The sequence below is a fragment of the Numida meleagris genome, chromosome 5 (assembly GCF_002078875.1).
Source record: "Numida meleagris isolate 19003 breed g44 Domestic line chromosome 5, NumMel1.0, whole genome shotgun sequence".
In the NCBI taxonomy this organism is placed as follows: Eukaryota; Metazoa; Chordata; class Aves; order Galliformes; family Numididae; genus Numida; species Numida meleagris.
Genome location: NC_034413.1, coordinates 6,328,697 through 6,348,337, shown reverse-complemented (window position 1 = coordinate 6,348,337; position 19,641 = coordinate 6,328,697). Strand labels below are relative to the sequence as shown.

At 43.0% G+C, this 19,641-nt stretch overlaps 1 long non-coding RNA gene across 1 annotated transcript in view; it reads right to left on the bottom strand.

Annotated features, from left to right (window-relative positions):
• The window catches only part of LOC110400073, a 42,731-nt gene that overhangs the window by 11,701 nt on the left and 11,389 nt on the right, over positions 1-19,641 (bottom strand). The window contains exon 2 of the long non-coding RNA XR_002439598.1: positions 10,019-19,487. This is a non-coding gene — a long non-coding RNA (uncharacterized LOC110400073). The remainder of the gene's footprint in view (positions 1-10,018; positions 19,488-19,641) is intronic.

Genomic DNA, 19,641 nt, shown 5'->3' with positions numbered 1-19,641 from the left:
AAAAAAAAAAACACCAATTCAAGTGGTGTTTCTTCTTACAAACACTATTTCTTTTTGGTGATAGTTTTAGGAGCAATAAGCAAAGAGTGAATGCAAGCCTTACTAACATAACTGTATTGCTACCAGTTGCCCATGCTTAGGCCTGGTACTTGTCTTTTAAGTGCTTACATGAAACCAGATAACAGTGCAGTTTTATTGTTCCAGCTGTTCCCAACACAAGCTGACCTTGTCAGGGGAGCTGGGCAATACTATACCGTGCATTTATAAAAAATAAGAAAAAAGTCTTGCATCTCCAACAGCAGGTAGCAGTAGTGATCTTTCCTCCTCCCCACAACAATCTCAAGGCTTGGAGAAAGACTGGGGCTTGCAAGAAGTATGCCACGTTCCAAGACAGTGCAAGACATCACCAGCCCACTGCCTTTTTGTTTCCTCGATCAGTGGGCACCCGCTATACTTCTTCTGTAGGCATGTCACCTAAGGACCATATCCCTGCCAGAGATTTGAAATAATAATAATGATCCTTTTGAGTCTGATTTTTTAGTGAGCTGCCAGGCCTACAAACTCTCCAACCTCCAAGAAAGCAAATCTCACTATTTGCACTGTGTTCAGCCAAGTTTAATCCTATTATTTTCTATAGGATGGGAGATTTAGCCCCTGCTAGATTTACTGTCTCATAAAAAATGCTAGAGACCAGCCTTGCTCATTTATTTCCTTCTTCCTTCCCCTTATCTGACCAGTTTCACCACCCAGCCTGGCAGCGATTACATAAAACTTTCCACTTTTAACTCCTCCATTGCATCCTGATTTTTTTTTTTTTTTTAACAGACATTATTGAAAAATCTGACATCTGTTAGTGGCAATCTGTCCTGGCTCATGGGATGTTTCAAGCCCTGTTACAGCAGGGTACCCAGGCAATGGCTCACATAGTGTCTCAGACTATATAGAGGCAATCACTGTTTAATAGCTTCTGTTTCCTTAGCAGGAATCAGACTTCTGGATAATGATGAACTTCTGTTCAGCACATTAAGAGAGAGATAGTAACATTATTACTGTAATACTGGAAGTTCTTTGGATATAATATTTATGATTAATTAAGAAATCATCCCATTCTTTTCTGAAAGAACCAGAGTAATGATTTTCTGAAGATACCTATCTCGGTTAGAAATTAATATGAATGATCTACCACATGACTAAGTACTAGCTGAGTAAAAATAATTATAAGCATTTGGTGCTTCAGTACTAAATGATATGAGCTTGCTGCCATCTGTGTCCTATTTGTAGCCTTAGCATCTTTTAATCCCAAAGGAGGAATAAGCATTACTAAGTAAGTAAACAAGCATTACAGGAAATAGGAGAAGGGGAGAAATGAGAGCCATCCTCATAATCGCAAAACAAAAAGTCACATGCTAGAACTGTCATCATAGTGTCCTACAGCCCACACACCCTGAGCAGGCTCATTGGATGGTTTATCTGCCTGCTATCTCAGATAAAGTATCAGCAGGATCTGAAAGGCTGGCTTATTTGTCTCTACTTTTTAGTTTTGATGCATGCATTTTTAGACTCTGTACACTTTGTCGCTTCTCAAAACATCCACATTCTAAACACAAACAGTGAGTAATGAGGAGGGTTTTTAACCCAACACGTCCTGCAGCTACAGGCTGAAGGTTTGGAGCAATGCTCAAGTGCCTCGGTGTAACACCCTGACTCAAGCGCTAATCAAGTTCATCAGCGTCATAAAACAGGCAGGAGCATTCCAGGGTTCAAAAGCAAGGGAGTTCCTGCCGTGTAATGAGTTACTTACCGCGTGTCAGGGGAGCCAGATGCTCTTGGCCTGTCCCGTATGTGAGGAAAAATGTGTTCACTGACATCTCAGCAAAAGAAGATTTAAGATAATGCATTTTCGCCGTGTGTTTGCGAGGGTCTGGAAGTACACGTGTGGTTGAGCCCCCAGCCTCAGCGAACACACAGCGGCTCTTTACCGAACAGTAACGTGATTATCTGCCTGAACCCTGGGCTGAACCGCAGCAGTCAGCTTAGACTGGAATTCAGCAAGAGGCAGGAGGCTGTCAGGGTGTCTGTAAATTTAACTTCTTACATTGCAAGTGAGAAAGTGTATTTTACCGAGGATTTACTTTACGGAGTCACAGCGTCAGCACTTCAGTTAAGAAAGGCGTATTGTCCCTTTGGGGGGAGTTGAGAATTTCCAGTTTCACAGTCAGTAAGTAAAAAGCATCTTGTGCATAGCTGCTGATGTGCTGCTTTCCTGGCTGCACACGAAGCTGGTAGGTGTGTTGCTAACTCAGTGAGCAGGAGAAGCAAGCTGCTCTCCAAATTCTCTGAATCCCACGAAACAGCTGATTCACAACTCAGAGGCCCTCTGTGTATTCTTGATCAGCAACTGAGTCACTCTGAAATCCTGGATCAGCAAGAAGTGAAACAGCATGGCAACAATCCAAGAAACTGTTTGTGTGTGTGCGCGCCTGCTCAAGGTCAGGGAGCTGTTTGGATGCTTGAGGTATGTGCTTTGCTGTTTTTAGCACTTTGTGGCTTGGAACATGATAACACCATAAGAAAAAAAATCACCCATGAAGTAGGATTGCCAAGCAGGAGTTGGGCTATATAGATCTCGTATCTGTTCTAAAACTCTGAAAATAGCGCTGTCAAAGTTTTAATCAGTGCCTGCACTGGGAAACTCTGTTTTTCATACACATTTCCCTCAAAACCAACCAATCAACCAACCAACCAAAGAAAAAGCATTATTAGCAGTTCCCTGACCCCTTCATACACAACCCATGAATCTGTAAAACCTCTGCACAGTGAGGATATCCCCTTTGTTCAGACAGCACTGTCAGAATGTAAGAAACCAAACAGATAGAAACCATCCGAGAGTCCCAAAGCCCTTTGAGAAAACTGATGGTGGTGATGGTGTTGGTGACACTGGCAAGTTGATGACAGGCATAGGTAATCCAAGTTCTTCCATGAGACTTTATCTCGCTTCCAAATAACTTGCAGAACAAATAAAGCTCAGCCCAAATGGGGCAGGAACACTCCATTGTGGGGGCAGAGCAGAACAAGGGCTCCAAGGACAAGAAATTGTTGCACTGGCCCTTGAGAAGATGTTTTGGGTAAATATGTTGTTTTTCTTCACTCCCTGGACAGTGGTACTTGTGAAAACTGTGTTCAGTCCGTTGCATGCAGAACACTTTTGCAATACCTCTAATTAGTAACAAATCCAGATCGCTCTAGTACAACCCCAAATTACTACAGCTGTCTCAGGCTGCAGCCACTGGATGTCACTACTGATCCATTTCAGAGCACCTGCAGATTTTTATGAGAGCAAAACAAAAACCTTCCTAATTTGGAAAGAATGAAATACTGCTTTATACATTAATATTGTTCATGAGAACTTGTTAGCTCTTTTTATTAAGTCAGCATAGCACACCTGTCACCATGTCTATGAATGCAGGGCAGCACGCACACAAGAGTGTTTCCTTGCACTGCCAACTTGCAGGGGAAGAGACCTTGGGATTAAGGGGAAGAAACTTTTTAAGCAGTAACACCATGTAAAGGCCAGCATGGAAATGCCAAGGCCAGGGTGGAGCAGGAGCGTGTCCAGGCTCATGGGCTGGGGGACCCCAGATGTAGGGGTTTTCTGGGAGCTAAGGACCAGCTGATCATCACCCCATCTTTTTCTACTAAAAAAAAAGTCAGATCTTCTTACTTACTTGGGGATGAGAGATTGATCCTATATATTAGAAATGTTAACAAGTAGTAGAAGGAAAGCTCACTAAAGATAGATTCTCTCTAGGTCACCTCCATCACACTGGACAATTGCATAGACATTGAGGGAGAGGAAGGCCTGCTTCAGAAGGCTTGGAGCAGGGAAGTAACAGAGATGGTAGGATGAAAAGATCTTTATCTGTGATATTTTTGCTCGGCTCTTCTGGCATCCCCACAGACAAGAAGGGAGGTGATCTGATAGGAACAGATGAAATGAGGCACCAGGGAGGGATAAAAACATCAAGATTTGGATGAAACTCGGGGCTGATAGCAGGAGAGGGAAAGTGAAGGATCTGCTTGAAAAAGAACACATAGAAAACATCATGAAATCAGCGATCAGCCTTGTTTCCCATCAGGCCAGACCATACACATTTATACATACTCTGATGAGCACTTCTGTGCCCTGCACCACCTGAGTCCCACCCCATATTAAGGCTCCTAGCACTTCCCAGAACAAGGCTCTGTTTCCCATTCTGTACAGCTTCACTAAACTTTAACAGAGATTTTCATCTTGGATGTTGAGATTTCTACCTCAAGCTGAGGTAAAAAAAACTGGTGGGTGGGGGGGAACACTATTAATCTGTTTTTAAGGAAGAAAATTTTAGAGAAATCATATGTACTCAGCAGAGAGTTCTAGAAATTAATGATATGTCTCATCCAAGATTTATCCCCTATGGGAAAGCAGAGGTCCCCAAGCCATTTGTATGCCAGCCTCAAATGCTGCAGTGAGAAAATATGAACATGAGGCAGGAGCTGGGGCAAGAAAGGAAGAGCTGGCATGAGGATTTGGGTGGGACTGAGTCTTTATAGGAAAAGGAGAACCTGGGACAAGATGGGCTTGGGAACTGGCCCTAATTAGGAAGCCTAGGAGATCCTGAAGCCTGAGTGATATCCTGGGAGGAGAGAGGAGAACAGCACCAGTGTGGTTAGAGGGATGAAGAATTGATTTTATGCACAAGATGGAATTAAGTTGCTGCGGGCAACCCACAAATCATTGCCTTTGAACTCCTCCTTGCCTTCTTGAAGTGTTTTGTGTGTAATTTTTGGAGTGTTTTGAACCAGTTTGGGGTGGGTGGTGTTCAGGGTAGTCTGGTTGTTTTGGGTTCTTGAACTCCACTGCAGGCTCTGGAGGAGCAGAGCATAGCCTGAGAGCATCCTCACCCAGCCCAGGAGATGAGCCTGGTGTGGATCACATCAGCCTGATGAACTGCTTGCAGTGATATACCTGGATAAATATAGTGGTGATGAGCTTCCAGCTATCTAACGGAGCTGGGGATCTAACAGCTGAGCCTAGGCTGTCCCCATCACTGGGCTCGGTAGCAGCCTAGCAGCCCACTGAGCTCATTGGAAACCCGAGAAACTCGTCTGATTTCTGCTTGGAGGTTCATTTTGATATAATCAGTCTGGCATTTTGCCAGTGGAAAACTTTTCCACTCTGAAATTTCCAAACCAGCTAAAGGACAACACAAGGAGGTCTTCTGCACTGCTCCTTTTTGCCTCCTCTTTCCATATATGCAGAGCAATATTAATGCCATGAGGAAATGACATTACGCAAAGAGCTATATTGATGTCATGGGACGAGACAGGTACTTCAGTTAATCAAATGAATTTGCTCAGGAAAGAAAGTATCATATGGGATCTGTCCCATGCCTGATCCAGTGGTTGGCAACCCTGCCCACGGCAGAGGGGTTGGAGCTCAATGATCTTTAATGTCCCTTCCAGCCAAAGCCATTCTATGATTCTATAAGATGGGAAGAATGAAGATAAGGGGAAAAAAAAAAAAAAGGAAAAAAAAAAACAAATTTTAGAAAACTCTGAAGATGTAATGGCCAGAAATGCACCATCTGGCCATTGTGTCCTCTCAGCCTGAGAAAGCCGTTGCACCTCTGTCCCACTGCATGCAGTGGCGGTAGGTGCTAGAAGCTTTTTAATAGAGAAGTAAACAATGTGAGTGAATGGATGCTGGAACCACAGCCAGCAACCCTTATGCCGTGCCAACACATCCTTCAGCTCCACAAGTAGTCCCATTGGTTTCAGTAGGATTACTTGCAGGGTAAAGCCACTCAGCCCGAGGCAGAGAATCTGATCCCTTGTTCTCAGCTGAAGATGTAAACTCTGGGACAAAGATCATTTCGATTTCACAGAGGCTCAGCCCTGTCTTTTGCTCAAGCTAGGGGAAAAGGTGACCATTCTGTAAAGAATTATATTGCCAAAAATCCATTTATCAGTCTAAAAAGGAGATTTAATATAAAATTTAAATTGTATTTTCATCATCCTCATTTCAAAAATCACACTATAAATTAGATTAGTGAAGACAAATTTTCCTAGCAGGAAAGCAAAGAGGGATGGAGCTGGCCAGAGCTCTCCATGAGGCATTGGCAGGACCGCTCCTTCGCCTCCCGAGCCCTTAGCGTCAGCTTCATACTCCCCTCCTCTCCTGGAAGCATTGCTTTGTCCCGTGGAAACTTGAGTATGAAGGATAAGATGTAAGGAGCTCTCACCAGCTCTTTTTATGAGTGTTGTAAGAGAGATGCCAGATGATTATCTGAGGCCTTCCCAACAAACCCACAGCTTCAGGGGGACGCATGGAGGCTGGCAAGATAGGGAAATCCTGTGGCCAAAAAACTTTTGGAGAGAGCAGTTTCTCCTCCCACTTGTGGAGACCACACTTAAATATTTGTGGTATCATACATATGCTCTTCTAGTGCGTGCACTAATAGGTCTCTGGAACACATCTGGTGTTGGTGGCTCCGGACCCTGAGGCTTGGAGCAAGGTAAGGAGTGCCCGTGTGCGTGCTGAGGGTGTGGGGCTCGGTGCTGCTCGGTTGGATCCCATCCTGCTGCCTGGGGTTAGAAAGTGCAGTTTGCTATTGCTAACCTCGATTACTATAGATTAAGTGTGATATATAGGGAGGATAAGCTGCTGCCATAGGGAGAAAACAAAACAGACTGCTAGAGGCTGATAGGATGTACGGCCACTTACATATGCATGAAATGGATATCATATATTCTCAAAATTGATGATAAAAACATAACTGATAATACCCCGCTTTCCCTCAAAATGCAGTGATTTTATTCTAACAGTGTCCCATGAGAAGCAGCGTGAAGCTTTATTTCCCTGCTTCAGGCATATGAAGTTTCTTTCCTTGGAGAAGGGAAATTCTGTTTCCCCATGCCCTTGCTCTCTCACGCTGCTTGCGGCTTTAAAGAAGCACCTTCAGTCCCAAAAGCTGAGGTCCTTCCCAAGAAATAAAAGCCAAGTTAAAGATGTGATAGGCTTTCCCTGTGCAGGTGCAGTGCAGGAAGATTTTAATGATTTCCTTCTTGTCAAAAGTGTAAGCGGATTGCTGTGCCCTGAGTGCGAGAGCAGAAGTGATTTCTTTTATGTAAGTGTTAGGAGGTAGGAAAGAGCCCTGCAATAACAAGCTACCTCATCAGCGAGGGCACTGAAATGTGGGATCTGTGACCAAACAAAAGTGAACCTGAGACACAGGAACACTTTGTTGTTATAGGACAGCTTTCCTCAGAGCATGTGAGTGTTTTACCAACTCAGAAAGCCAGAGGTAAACACACAAACTGACACCGTGTCCGGCTTCCCCTGGTGACATCACAGAGCCAAGCAGTCAACAAGCCAAGGTCAAAGCTTGGCCCTACATGCTGGACTTTCACATCTCCATTCCCTCACAAAGGGAGATTGAGCTCCACTGAGTAGGCCAGTAACTGATGTACAGCAATCCTGGGGACTTTGTCCAAAGTCAGAAATTGAGACTATTAATGAAAAAGGACCCAAGAGTTTTGACTTTGCATTCTAACCCCAAGGAAAACTTAATTTGGCACGAGCAGCTGCTTGATCTTAGGGCTTCTGCACGAGCAGGGAGTAGTTTGCTTAATGAAATAATATCCCAGGCACACATGAAGAGCAATTACTTGCTCTCCTATAAACCCTCATGTATTCATCTAGAAAAAATGCTCGTGACTCAGTCATCTGGGATGGTTCAAGCTGCTCACCCTGCAGCAGGAGGCGTAGGCATAGCAATGGTGAAGTTAAAAAGGAAGACACATGACCTCAATTACTCACAGGGAGTCAAATTATGATCTCAGATACAGTGGTATAAACCCAGAGTCATTCCCCCTGAAGTAATTGGCATGATACTGTATTTCTGTAACATACGGGAAATCAGAATGTGGTCTACAATCTCGGTATGTCTATGGAGCTTTACACAGAGGCCGTGCTCTCCAGCAATGCATTACTAGTTATGGAGGAGAAAAAGGTTGGAAAAGGTACAAAGTAGGAAAACATACTGAGCTCCCTCGTAGCAAGAGCAACAATTTGTTACCTAGATTTGACAGTGTACTTAATAGCAGTTTCACTTTTTTTTTTTTTAAATCAGGTTCTCTCCATTTCTTTTGTAAACAGAGTAAGTAACTGCTATACAGAAAGAATTCATAAGGGAATATCTGGTTGATATCTTTAGTTCCTCATTTTTGCTTTGGGTGTCATAAATGATGGTAAAAAGAAGATTCTGGCAGAAGAAAGGGGAAGAAAATTAGGAATGTACGGATGTACAGCTGGAGGATGACTAGCATCATGGACCTAGAGTTAGAGACATTACAAGTTCCAAAGAAGGAGTGATTAATGTAACAACTACAATGAACCGTCCCAGTGGGACATCTGAAATTGTATGAAACTGTTTCCATCAGCGCTAGAACAAAGGGCCGAGGGCTCTGAGAGCAGGAGACGGGATGCAGCACTGCAGGAGACCGAACAGCAATGTGTTATAAATAGAACCTCTCTTGTTTCTGAGCTTTCAATAACTGTGATATTCCCAGCCTTAAGGTTCTAGCAATTTGGAACTGATAGATGAGAAGTTTACCCTATATACATATATAGATATACACGTAGATATGTGAATATTATGAATATGCATGTTTTAACATTTCCTAATCCTCCTGAGGCTGTCCAAGCACACATTACATTAAACTACAACTAAACCACACCAGGGCGTGCAAAGGAACGCCCAAGGGACGTTCCCTATAAGCTGCCAGTGTACAGGAGAGCTGCAGAGCTGCCCCTCAGCAGCCTGGAGCATCGCACACATCTCCATGTGCACAGCAGTGCTTTCCAGGCGTATCTCACAGCTCCCGGCTTGGCTTCCAGTCGTTACCCAACTCAGATTCCTTCCTGAAAAGCACTGGCACACACACTGGATAGATATAGTTTCTAAGTATAGAAGACATACACGTGCACCAGTGAAGTTACGGACCTTGTAGACTGAGGAAAGTGATACTGTATTACACGTATGAATGCAAAGTAGGTATGTTTGCGTATGTATGAAGTGTAGATATTTCTGAAATATGTGATAGCATATGTGCTCTGGAGCGCAAAGCGGGGTCCAGGGGTGCCATTAGGGAAGCATCAGGGTAGGTCGTTAAGGAGCTGTTTGCATTGGCACTGCTGAAATGTTGGATGGAGCCTCCGCCTCTTCTCAGACAGGAGCGTTGTGACAACTTGAAGCGTTTTTGTGACAGATCCAAGAACAGTAAGCCTTTCTCAGCTCGAAGTGCAGCCGAACTGACAGCTTGCAGTCAGTCAGTGCGTGAGTGGGAGCTGTGTAACTGATGGATAGCCAAATCTGCACCGTTAAGACTCCTGCCACTAAGCTGCAGCCTTTCTGGTTCTGCTGATGGAACAGCAGGACAGGTGGACTTGCGCCCCCCAGCACCCAGCCCCATCCAGCTGAGCAGGGCACTGCCATGATATTCCTCAATCACAGCTGCGTCCTTCTCTGGTTTGGGCCCATCTACATGTACAGGCAAAAGCAGAAAATATCACCAAGAAGTACTTTAGCTATGTTTCCAGTGTAACTACAGTGACGAGTACTTTTGAAGCCTAATCTCCATGCAGTTTTATACAACTTCAGTTCAAGGATAACTTTTTTTTTCCACTGAAAAAACACACCTGCCCTGTGTTGCACATCTGCAGTGTGCAGTGCTCTCACCCAAGCAGGTGCTGTGCACCAGGACAACAACTTCAACCTCCCACCATAAACCAATAAACCACGGCACTCTGGAGAGACAGTTCTGCCTTCTTTGGGGACAGAGAGTTAAAGGAGCGCCACTTGGTGGAATGCTACAGCGTGATGGAAAGTACAACAATAATAACAGGGTGGCACAACCCTAGGCTGCAGCAAATGAGAACAAACCCAAATACAGAAACAAAGGAAGAAAATCTACTTACCTTCAGAAGACCTCAGGTAGGCAGGGATCTCTAACAAGATACCCTCGTTTCCACTGCTAATCCTTAATGAGGTCTGGGAAGGAGTGGATCCTGGCTCCACCCCTTCCAGTCACTCAGTGCATTGCATGCACCTGAGCTCCCCTGGGTTGGCCCTGCCTTCCCACCAGGTGCTCAATCACTGTTTCAAGCCCTGACTTAGCATTTTCATTACACACTTGGCCATGCAAACAAATCAATAATCAGGAATTTCCATGGGAGATGTTCCCTAAGCCTGGCTGAGCTGTTGCCAGCTTGTCACCATGCTGACTGTGCATGAAATGGGAAGGAACTGAAAAAATCACATGAGCGGCTTCTACTTAAAAATTCCTGGCTATAGGGGTGCAGGATGGTTGAAATGCATGTGGTGAGGAAGGAATAACACTGAGCCCTGGTTCTGTTATGGAGAAGCTGCCTCATGGGACTCATGGAGCCGGCTGCCTAGGGAGGTAGTGGAGTCTGCCTCTGGAGGTGTTTGAGAAACATGGAGATGTGGCATTGAGAGCCATGGTCAGTGGCTGTCATAGGGAAAGGTTAAGGTTAGGTGATATTAGAGGTCTTTTTCAATCTGAATGATTCTATGGTTCTATGTGTCACATGCCTGCTGCGCATGGGCATCCCTGGAGGGAGATGAGTGGCACAGGGCATGTTGTAGGGTGAACTTGGGGCTGGCTGTAGGGATGAGAAAGGAAGGGACGGTGCTTTGTGAAGTGAGCATCTGCAGATAAAGTTTTCTTTCGGGCCTGGAACTCCATCATGAAGTGACCATTGGTCCATTGGCCAACCAGCCACATCGGCACAGATCTACAGGGCAGAGAGGAGCAGCAGGGCACATGGCACATTCATAAGATGAGGGGGACTGGGAACATCTGAAAGACCCTGAGAAGTTAAACTGTCCCCTGTGAACTCTGAGAGCTTGCTGACAGCTATGGGCTTACTGTGGGAAGACAGTCCAGCAGCATGAGAGAGTCTTTACAAACAGGTGAGATTCTAGTCTTTAAGAACATTTAAGGAAAGGGGTTTTAGCTTTTGTGCTTAATTGGGTATTTATTTAATGTGCCAGATCCAACACGTGTAGGTAATTTGGAACTGTTGAGGACACATCAACTTGTGTAATGTTACGACAGTTACTCTAGGGAGGAGAGAAGGATGGGGGAAATAGTGTCTATTAGCATAACTATCTCCTCACACGTCCTCTCCCGTCTTTGCGTAACATCCGACATGTTGCGGGCCCCTGCCAGCAAAATAAAACAATGATCCTAGCCCCGTGGGTCTGTTATTGTTGATTTATAAAATACTTAGAGCTAGCTGTGTTAAATGTGCCCCTCCACTGTGAGAAACAATTATTGAGCATACAGCAGTGCAAGACTGTGCTGTCATTATTATGCAAAAAGGCATCTTCAAAATGTCTTTTTTTAGGCATTTCAACCACTTTACGGAAACCCATCTAGAAACAAACATAGCTGGTCTAATGTATGTAATGAATTTAATGTGCTGTTCTTCCACACGAAGAACAAATCTAATGGGGTGATCAAGCAAAGCCAAACTTCTCCAGGAAATTCCTTTATAATACATGATTGAATTATTGTTTTTCTATTAGGGCAGCCAAAACATTCAGTGTCCTTGACAATACAGGATATGTGCCGTAACTTTCTGCCACTAAGCTGGCCATACTGTATCTGGATATGTGCCCAGCTATTTGAGTATTTCCATTTGAATGGTTTATTTATTTTCCAGAGAAAGACTACAGAAGTCATACAGAACTCTGCACATTTCTTTCAGATCATACAGAAGAGCTAGGTGCCTGGCTGCCAAATGAATGAAATCTAAGGAATTCAGAGGCATTTACAGAAAAGCTGAGATTTTCCTAATGGACACCTAAAAGTTATGCTCGTGAAACTCATAAATCTTTTCTCAATAGAAACTAGGCACCTAGCTCCCTTTGCAAATCCTCGTCTCAAGCCTGCATTCAAGTCCCTGAGTAAGTATCCTGGCTTACAAAAATGTTGGTCCCGCAGCTGCAACCACATATGCTATGAGAAGCTGCTGAATAGCAAATGTGAAAATTGGATTATTTATTTATGTCTAAATGTGATCCTAGGAGCCTAACTTGAAATGCCTTTTAAAACCTAGAGCCAGTACTTCTACCCATTGAAGCTGCACAGAAGAAAGTGTTTTGCAGACTTCTCACTAATGGTGTGAAGCTATTAATGCATTTATGTAGCAGAAACAAACTGAGAAATTGGTATTCCAAAGTAGTAGTTTAAGCTCTGTTCCTCTTTCCCAACCCCCACGCCTCCTATAAGCTGTTGTTGTGATACGCAGGAGTAGGAAGCTAAAGAATTTGCATGTTTTGGGTTTGTTTTTTTTTTTGGAAGGGCATTGTGTATTTCAGACACCTACCTGCACTGTCTGTCTGGGTTTGCAGCTATAAAATGTATGTAATTATTATCTCACTTTGATTTTGTGAAAGTATGGCAGTGACTTTGAGATGTCCTGGAAAACAGCATCTAAGTAGTCACATATCTATATGCGAGAGGAGATGGGGAGGAGAACTCTGGGTTTTTCAAACTGCAGCTTGGGAAAAGGTGCTGTATATTAGTGTCAAGTCCTAACATTGTCTATGAGATCTCATGGCTCATTTCCTGTAGCACAGCTTTCTCCCTTCTATCTTCTTCATAGGGGAGTGCAAGTATTCTTCTGTGAATAAAATATTTGCCCCACAAAAGTAGTCTCGGGTCAAATTAGTCATGTAGTTGCAGCTGAAAACTATTTTTGGCTTAGCGTTACAGCACTGAAGAGGATATCCAGATCCTTTACCAAGTATTTAAGGCACTCAGCCAAGATGTGGGAGATGCAGGTTCAGTTCTCTCTGGGGAAAGGCATTTGAATCCAGCCCCTGGGAGGTAACTATCCTCAGCATCTTGCTGTATAGAGAATGGTGGGATGAGAGAGAAAACATGAACCATTTAAGTATCTTGAGGCTTGAGAAGCTTCATGTCTCCCTTGAGCTGTGGGTCCTTCCTCTGCTCCTGCTCTCCAGGGAATGTAGATGGGTGACTGCTGGGACATCAAATCAGTGCAAGAGGGGGGTAACATTTGTTAAGTTTATTAGTAACACAAAGCAAAACGCACCCAACTGGGTGAAAAAAAAAAGCACTTTCTCAGCGCCAGCTCTGTGCATGGAAAAGATGTGACCTCTCCTAGTGGTGACATTTCATTGTGTGTGCCTCATAGCCTTGCCCCTCAATTTTATCTGAAATCCAAAAGCTCACCAGGTTAACTCATACTTTTGTGCAGGATCCTAAAGCCAGCTGAGTATTTATCATCCTTGAGGAATCCAGCCCGTAGAGGTTTAATTAATTTTTTTCATACACACATAAACAGATTCAAGATGTTCTTGTTCAACCAGGGGATAAAGGGTTCTCCCACTATCTCAGTTCGCAATCAGAAAGGCGGTCAGTTCCAACGTGCCAAGATTCTCCCAAAGCCTTAATTGCCATCATCTGTGTTTACTAACGTAGGCTTACAAGCATCCTGAAAAACAAGGACAATACTCTTTTCCATCATGAACTCAGAAGTCCAGATAGTCCCAGGCTTGAGCTGCTTCTTAGGCGTGCCTTGTAGCCTTGACTCCTCTGATAGGAATAGAAGATCCTGTTCACAATTTGGAAGTAATCCTGGCCTGCTTCAGCCAGCTGCCCAACCCCTCAAGAATAGAAATGTTAAAAGCCATAATTCCAGCTTGGAACTGTTCAGAGTATTACCTAGATCTCCTCCGTTCACTTAGGTTCCTTACTCTTCCTCTCAAGTTGCTGCACCACGCTGTAAGACATTGTGAAACTGAGGTTTCTTACTGTTAGTACCATGCACGGGTGGATGCTAAAGAGTCTTATCTCTAGTGAATCCTCATCTGATATAAAAATGAGTTACACAATGATTGTATCCCATCTGAGGATTGGGCTATACACAATATAACAATGCTGGGATCACACGGAATTAAAAATGAATGATTGTGCTGTGTAGTAGCTATTGGGTAATCCGGCTTGGTTCCTTGGGAAACAAACTCAGCACCTGGAAAGAGCCACCACAATGCCTTTCCTTCCACACAGAGCATCCCAAGCACCCCACTGCTTCTCCCTTCCTCCATGTCTGAAGGCAGGCTACGTTCTCAGCAGAGTCCAACCAAGCTGACGAGCCTCTAAGTGATCTCACTGATCTTAAATGAGGAAAAATTACTGGGTTCAGGATTCAAAGAAATGAAAATATTCCACTCTTCTTTGCCAAAGCCCAGTTATTTAAATTGAGTGCAACTGCAACTGAACAAACAATAAACCAAAACAAACTGAATAATTTGATTATCTGGAATCTCAGTCTTGTCGCTGAGAATTCAGATTAAAGAAGATAGGAAAGAAGTTACATCTTGGAAAGTTATTGATCCCAACGCTTTTGCCTTGCCCTCATCTTAGTGTCCTAAAGGCTCAAGCTGAAAATGTGCATCAAGGTTCTGATTTTCTGTTGTTCCTTTTTTCCCCCTTCGAATTTGTGTGCTTGCGTATCCACTCTTCAGAGATACCCAATTATATCAAAGTTTCCTCCATTGTGTGATATCACAGAGTTGTGTAATCTAGAATTCTTACTTCTGAGAGCCTGGAGCTTGTTAAATCACTCCTCTCTACTACGTCCCCTTGAAATGCTAGTGAGGCATATGCTATTCTTTGCTCTAAGGCTTCTTTCCATTTCTTGGCTGAATAAAAGCTTCAAACAGTGATTATTGCTACAACACAGAAGCATCTGGTTTACCAAGGATGCAAATGCAATTCATTTTTAAGAGCAAGAGATGAGCACTGAGTATTATTAAAACTTGAATGATTTTAAAGATGTTTAATTGCTCCTCTAAACGTGAATTTGTTTCGAAGCTTCAGGCAAACCTTGTATCTCTTATGTGATCGGCTGTTGTATTTCAGCCGCTGCTCAAGCACATCACCCACCCCTCACCGTGCTGACATCCATTGTTCATTCTCCATAAACGTCCCCCAAGTGTTGATGAATGTCAGTGGGTGCCATTTTCTCCACATGGTGGAATTCAATTACATACCTTTGCTTTATCCACACTTCCATGTCAGAAGTCATTGTGTTAGACTGCCCCTCTGCTGCCATCACAAGGCAACAAAATGTAATGGAATATTGATGGGAAGGTTCTACCTCTACTGCTACACCACCAGCATCCACCTCTGATATCATGGGCCAACATAATAAAATAGGAGGTATTACTTTTGGAGCCTTCCAGAATTTTCCTGGGAACCTGTGCTGTTTGTCAGCTTCCAGTTTGCGCTCAGGCAGTGCAGAGGAAGCCGTGCTCTTGAGCAGGTTCTGGTTCTGCTGATGGGGAACCTGGGCTACCGGGAGGTCAGGGAACAGCTGGAAGGGGTCTTCAGCAAAAGAAGATCCAGGAGGAACGTACATTTCCAGATCTGAGGAACCTCAAAATCTTTCACACAGGATGAATTTAGATCCAAAGTTACCATACTTTTGGCATGTTTTAGTGTTAAAAAGTAAAATGCCAGACTTTGGGATTCTCTATAGCATGTGGATGTCTTTCCAGAGAAGACTTGAGAAAGAGCTTGTTCACAGATTGCTACAGCTATTAATAAATGGCATTAGTAATATTTTTTATTTGCTTTATTAAGCAGAATAACATGAATTCCTTCCTCATAAATTATAACAAGAACTCCTCCCCACACAGTCCTCTGCCTGACGAGGATTGTAGGTCTAATTATTAGAACATGTGCTTTAAAGTGTTTTAGTGTCATGTATTCCTTTAATTGTATTATACTGTAAGCCTGCTCTGGAAATAACACTATTAAAGTTTCCTTTCAAAACAAAGATCAATCAAAGAGACAAGCAATTATTTCATTATCCTAAAGAAGCTCATAACATAATGAAAGGAATGTTAAAAATAAACGAAATGCGCGTACTTGATTGAAAGATCAGTCATAATGACTTTTCTCAGAGAGTAAAAAATTAACCAGGATTAAGTTTTCGCAGTTTTGAATATATTATGGATTCTCTGTTTCTAATAATTAGATAGGGAAGGCTTTCTCTGGTAGTAAACTAAGAGTGAAATTAGCAAGAGTTGTGTTTGAGCTGAAGCAAGGGTGAAGATTTAAAGCCGAAATTGCAGTCTTGCAGAGCAGGAGGGGTTGGAAAACATTCAGTTTGACCAAGCCCTCTCAGAGTCCTCAACCCAGAAGCTCAAGGGCAGACCAAGATGATGGGCAGCAGCCTGAAGATGTGCTTAGTGCCTGCCAGCTTTTCTCTCCCCTCAGTCATCTACCCAGACCCGACTTGTGTGAATTGAAATGGGAAAGTCCAGCTGAGACTTCTTTGGTAGAATACTAAATAGGCTATGGTACCACACCGTTGGCCAAGACTATAGGGTTTCAGCAGGCATCAACTGAGCCCTGACTTCCAGAAGCAAAATGCCTCTTGGCGTTACTGCATCCCAACATGGCACTATTGTTTGTTTAACCAGTTTGTCAATCTATATAACCAGTGCATCCTGCTTTAGCTGTATACGAGTAGTAATGAGGCTGTCTTGTGCATAGACAAGGCAGCTGACTACATATCATGCTCTCTTCCTGACCCTTCGTGCCATTTTTCTGCTGCTTCTTTCTCTCAAGAAGGCCTTGCTGTAACAATTCTTTTCGCATGTTAAAGCTGCTGTTTCTATAACTCGGAAAACTGTATGTTTTCAAAAGCTTAGTATGGAAGATATATTTCTAAGTCACGTTTCTTTTAGTGAACACGAAATGTTGGCCGTAGACAGCAGTAGACTCAGGATTTGGTAGTTAACCAGTAAAAATACTAAAACAGGCAAAGTCTGTCATCACATAAGAGACAGCTTTCAACTTTGCTAAATGTCTTTCTACTTACAAATTTAATAGAAACCAGTCACAATGATAAAATCTGTGACTGTCTTAAATAGAAAGAATTCTTGGTTCTTTGTGGTAGAAAAAAAGACTGGAATTTAAATTCTTGGGTTTTCCCTCCTCATTTTTAATTCCTTTCATTTGATTAAAAGACTTTTCAAAATGAACAGTCCAATGCAGGAAGAAAAGAGAAACTTACACTCAATAAGATAAAAAACCAACCATTTGAAAAAGGCCCAAACCTTGCAATTATAATCCAACATCCTTAAAACATGAGGACCAGAGCAGATAGAGAAGGTGAACAGAACCTTGGGCAAAACAGGGTGAATGCAGGATTGTTACTGGAGGATGGCTGATAAAAACATGGCAGGAGAAACCACCGTGCAAACCACTTGCAGCTCAAGAAAAAGAGCAGCAAACAGAGATTGGAGCTGCAGATAACAACGTGCAGAGACTTTCTGAGAGAAATCAAGGAGAAAAAATAAGGGCAATATTTACATAAAGAGAAATCTCAGAGATCTAGATGTGCCAAAAAGCCAGCAGAAAAGGGACGAAAGAAAGAAACCTGCAGGCCACGGAGTTCTGGACAGATGGCAAAGGAAGGAAAACTCAGCAGCTCTTTCTCCTTTCCTCCAACATCTCTGCCTGAGGAATGAAGCTCCAGTTGCATGGCAGCACAGTGGTGCCACTGCAGCCTTATTGCAGATGTTTTCTACTCTATTAAAAACCTGTATCAGAATGATACAAATCATTCACTGGAGTTTCTCAGAGTTCCATTCCCTGGAAATTATGTCTCTTCATGAGTGAAAGAAGGTCCCTAGCCAGTTAGCTACTGGTTACTTGGTTGGTGAACTGCCATATCAAAGGTTGGAGAGATTAATTCTAGCATGTCTTGATGCAGGATTGTGTTAGACTCAAGGTCCTTCTAGTTCTGTTATAAAGAGTCACTACCACAACAAATAAAAACAGAAGAGCTGCAAGCTACTGCAGTTGTAATTGCTCCTGTTAGAAGAGCCTGAGGAGGCTGAAACATCACCCAAAAACTATGGATACAAATCTGTCAAAATGGCATTCACTAAACATGCAACTCATTCTTGCCCTTCCTCTTGCTCTTCACTGCTGAAGAACCTTTGTGTTTGCAATTTTGAGCAGAAATGTTAAAAAATACTTCCCTGTGAGATAGTTTGAAGTCTCACATATGAAAGTACATCAGCAAATGGCCAGGTGTAGAAGAGGCACACAGGCATCTGTGCTGCAACAGAACTCTTAGCTTAAACATTTAAGAGGAATTGGTTAAGTAACTCCAGTTAATATGGAGCAGCATTGATAGTTTTTCTAGTTTTTAATAGTAATGGACAGTACATCATTACTAAAAACATAATATTTTTGCACCTGGGCTTTTTTATGATAATGTTTCTCCTGTGCAAAATTAAACGTCAGCAAAAGAAGAATGATTCCAAAATGAAATTGTAAAGAAATGTATTATTACGCTGAGGAGGTAGTTTGGTGATTTAATATGGTGACTAGTCACACCTGAATAATTAAAGTTTGTTTTTACAGGGAAGCACTAAGTTCACTAAAGCAAAGGAAAAGTATTTTATTACAAACAGATTACCTTAGCTCTTTCCCTCAATTTGATGCAAACCTTCGTATGAAAACAGGGATTTGACAGAAGCATAGCTAGGGAAAATCAGAGAAAAAAAAAGGAAGGAAAAACAAGTAAAAAGTTATCAAAGCAAGGTCCCTAAACAGGAAGTGCTGTGGAAGACATCCAAAGCAGGCAAAGCCCTTCCTCCACAGCTGTGGAGCAAGCTCTGCAATAGGAGCCCAGCTCCTGGCTCTCCTGTTCCCACATGGGCTGCTGCAGGAGAGGAGCTGGGTGTGGGGTTAGGAAGGCTCCTGCTTCTCCATGCTGCTAGTAGTCAGGGTGCTAGCGAGGCTGTTCAACACCTGCTGTCATTTATAGGACTGGAGAGCTCAGTGTGGCTCTTTTTTAATTAGTCTCAACAAATGTACAGCAGGTGCTGAAGGTATGCAAAAGAACGTCATAATTCCTCATCACATCATTGGGAATGTTTGGAAGGCACTTAATGTCTGGACTATCTGCAAATTCATAACCTTTGTATCACGATGACATTTTTAAATGGAGTTCTGGGCTCCGCAGTGCTGGAGCTGTTGTCTTTCTGACCAGGAGGGTAGGTCTGGGCAGCACAAAATCTTGATGAAACTATTTGGGAGTGTCAGCCCCATAACAGCAGAAAAGCTGAATACTACAATTGGGTAGAGAAAAAGAGCACGCATTGCTTGTGCTACCTGCCCACCCCTCAGCTTCCCATATCCTGATCACTCAAATGAGCATTCAGATCATGAGGACAACATTCTTCTAGAATATTTTTCCATTTTGTCCCAGAAAAATGAGTTTCCTGTGTTTTTCGTAGCTTCCTTCTTTTCCTTCAGTGCAGCACCCCTTCAGCATTGCTTTGCAGATTGCTTGCATCACTCTATTCATTAGATATAAGGGTGAAAAAGAGAATTAAGAATAAAGCAAAAATAAGGATGTGTTCCCAAAGCCTGCAAAAACAATGGGAGTCAAAGGAACTGGCATTGACCAAACATTTTATTTTCCTCAGGAGAGTAAAATGATCCTAGCCAAAG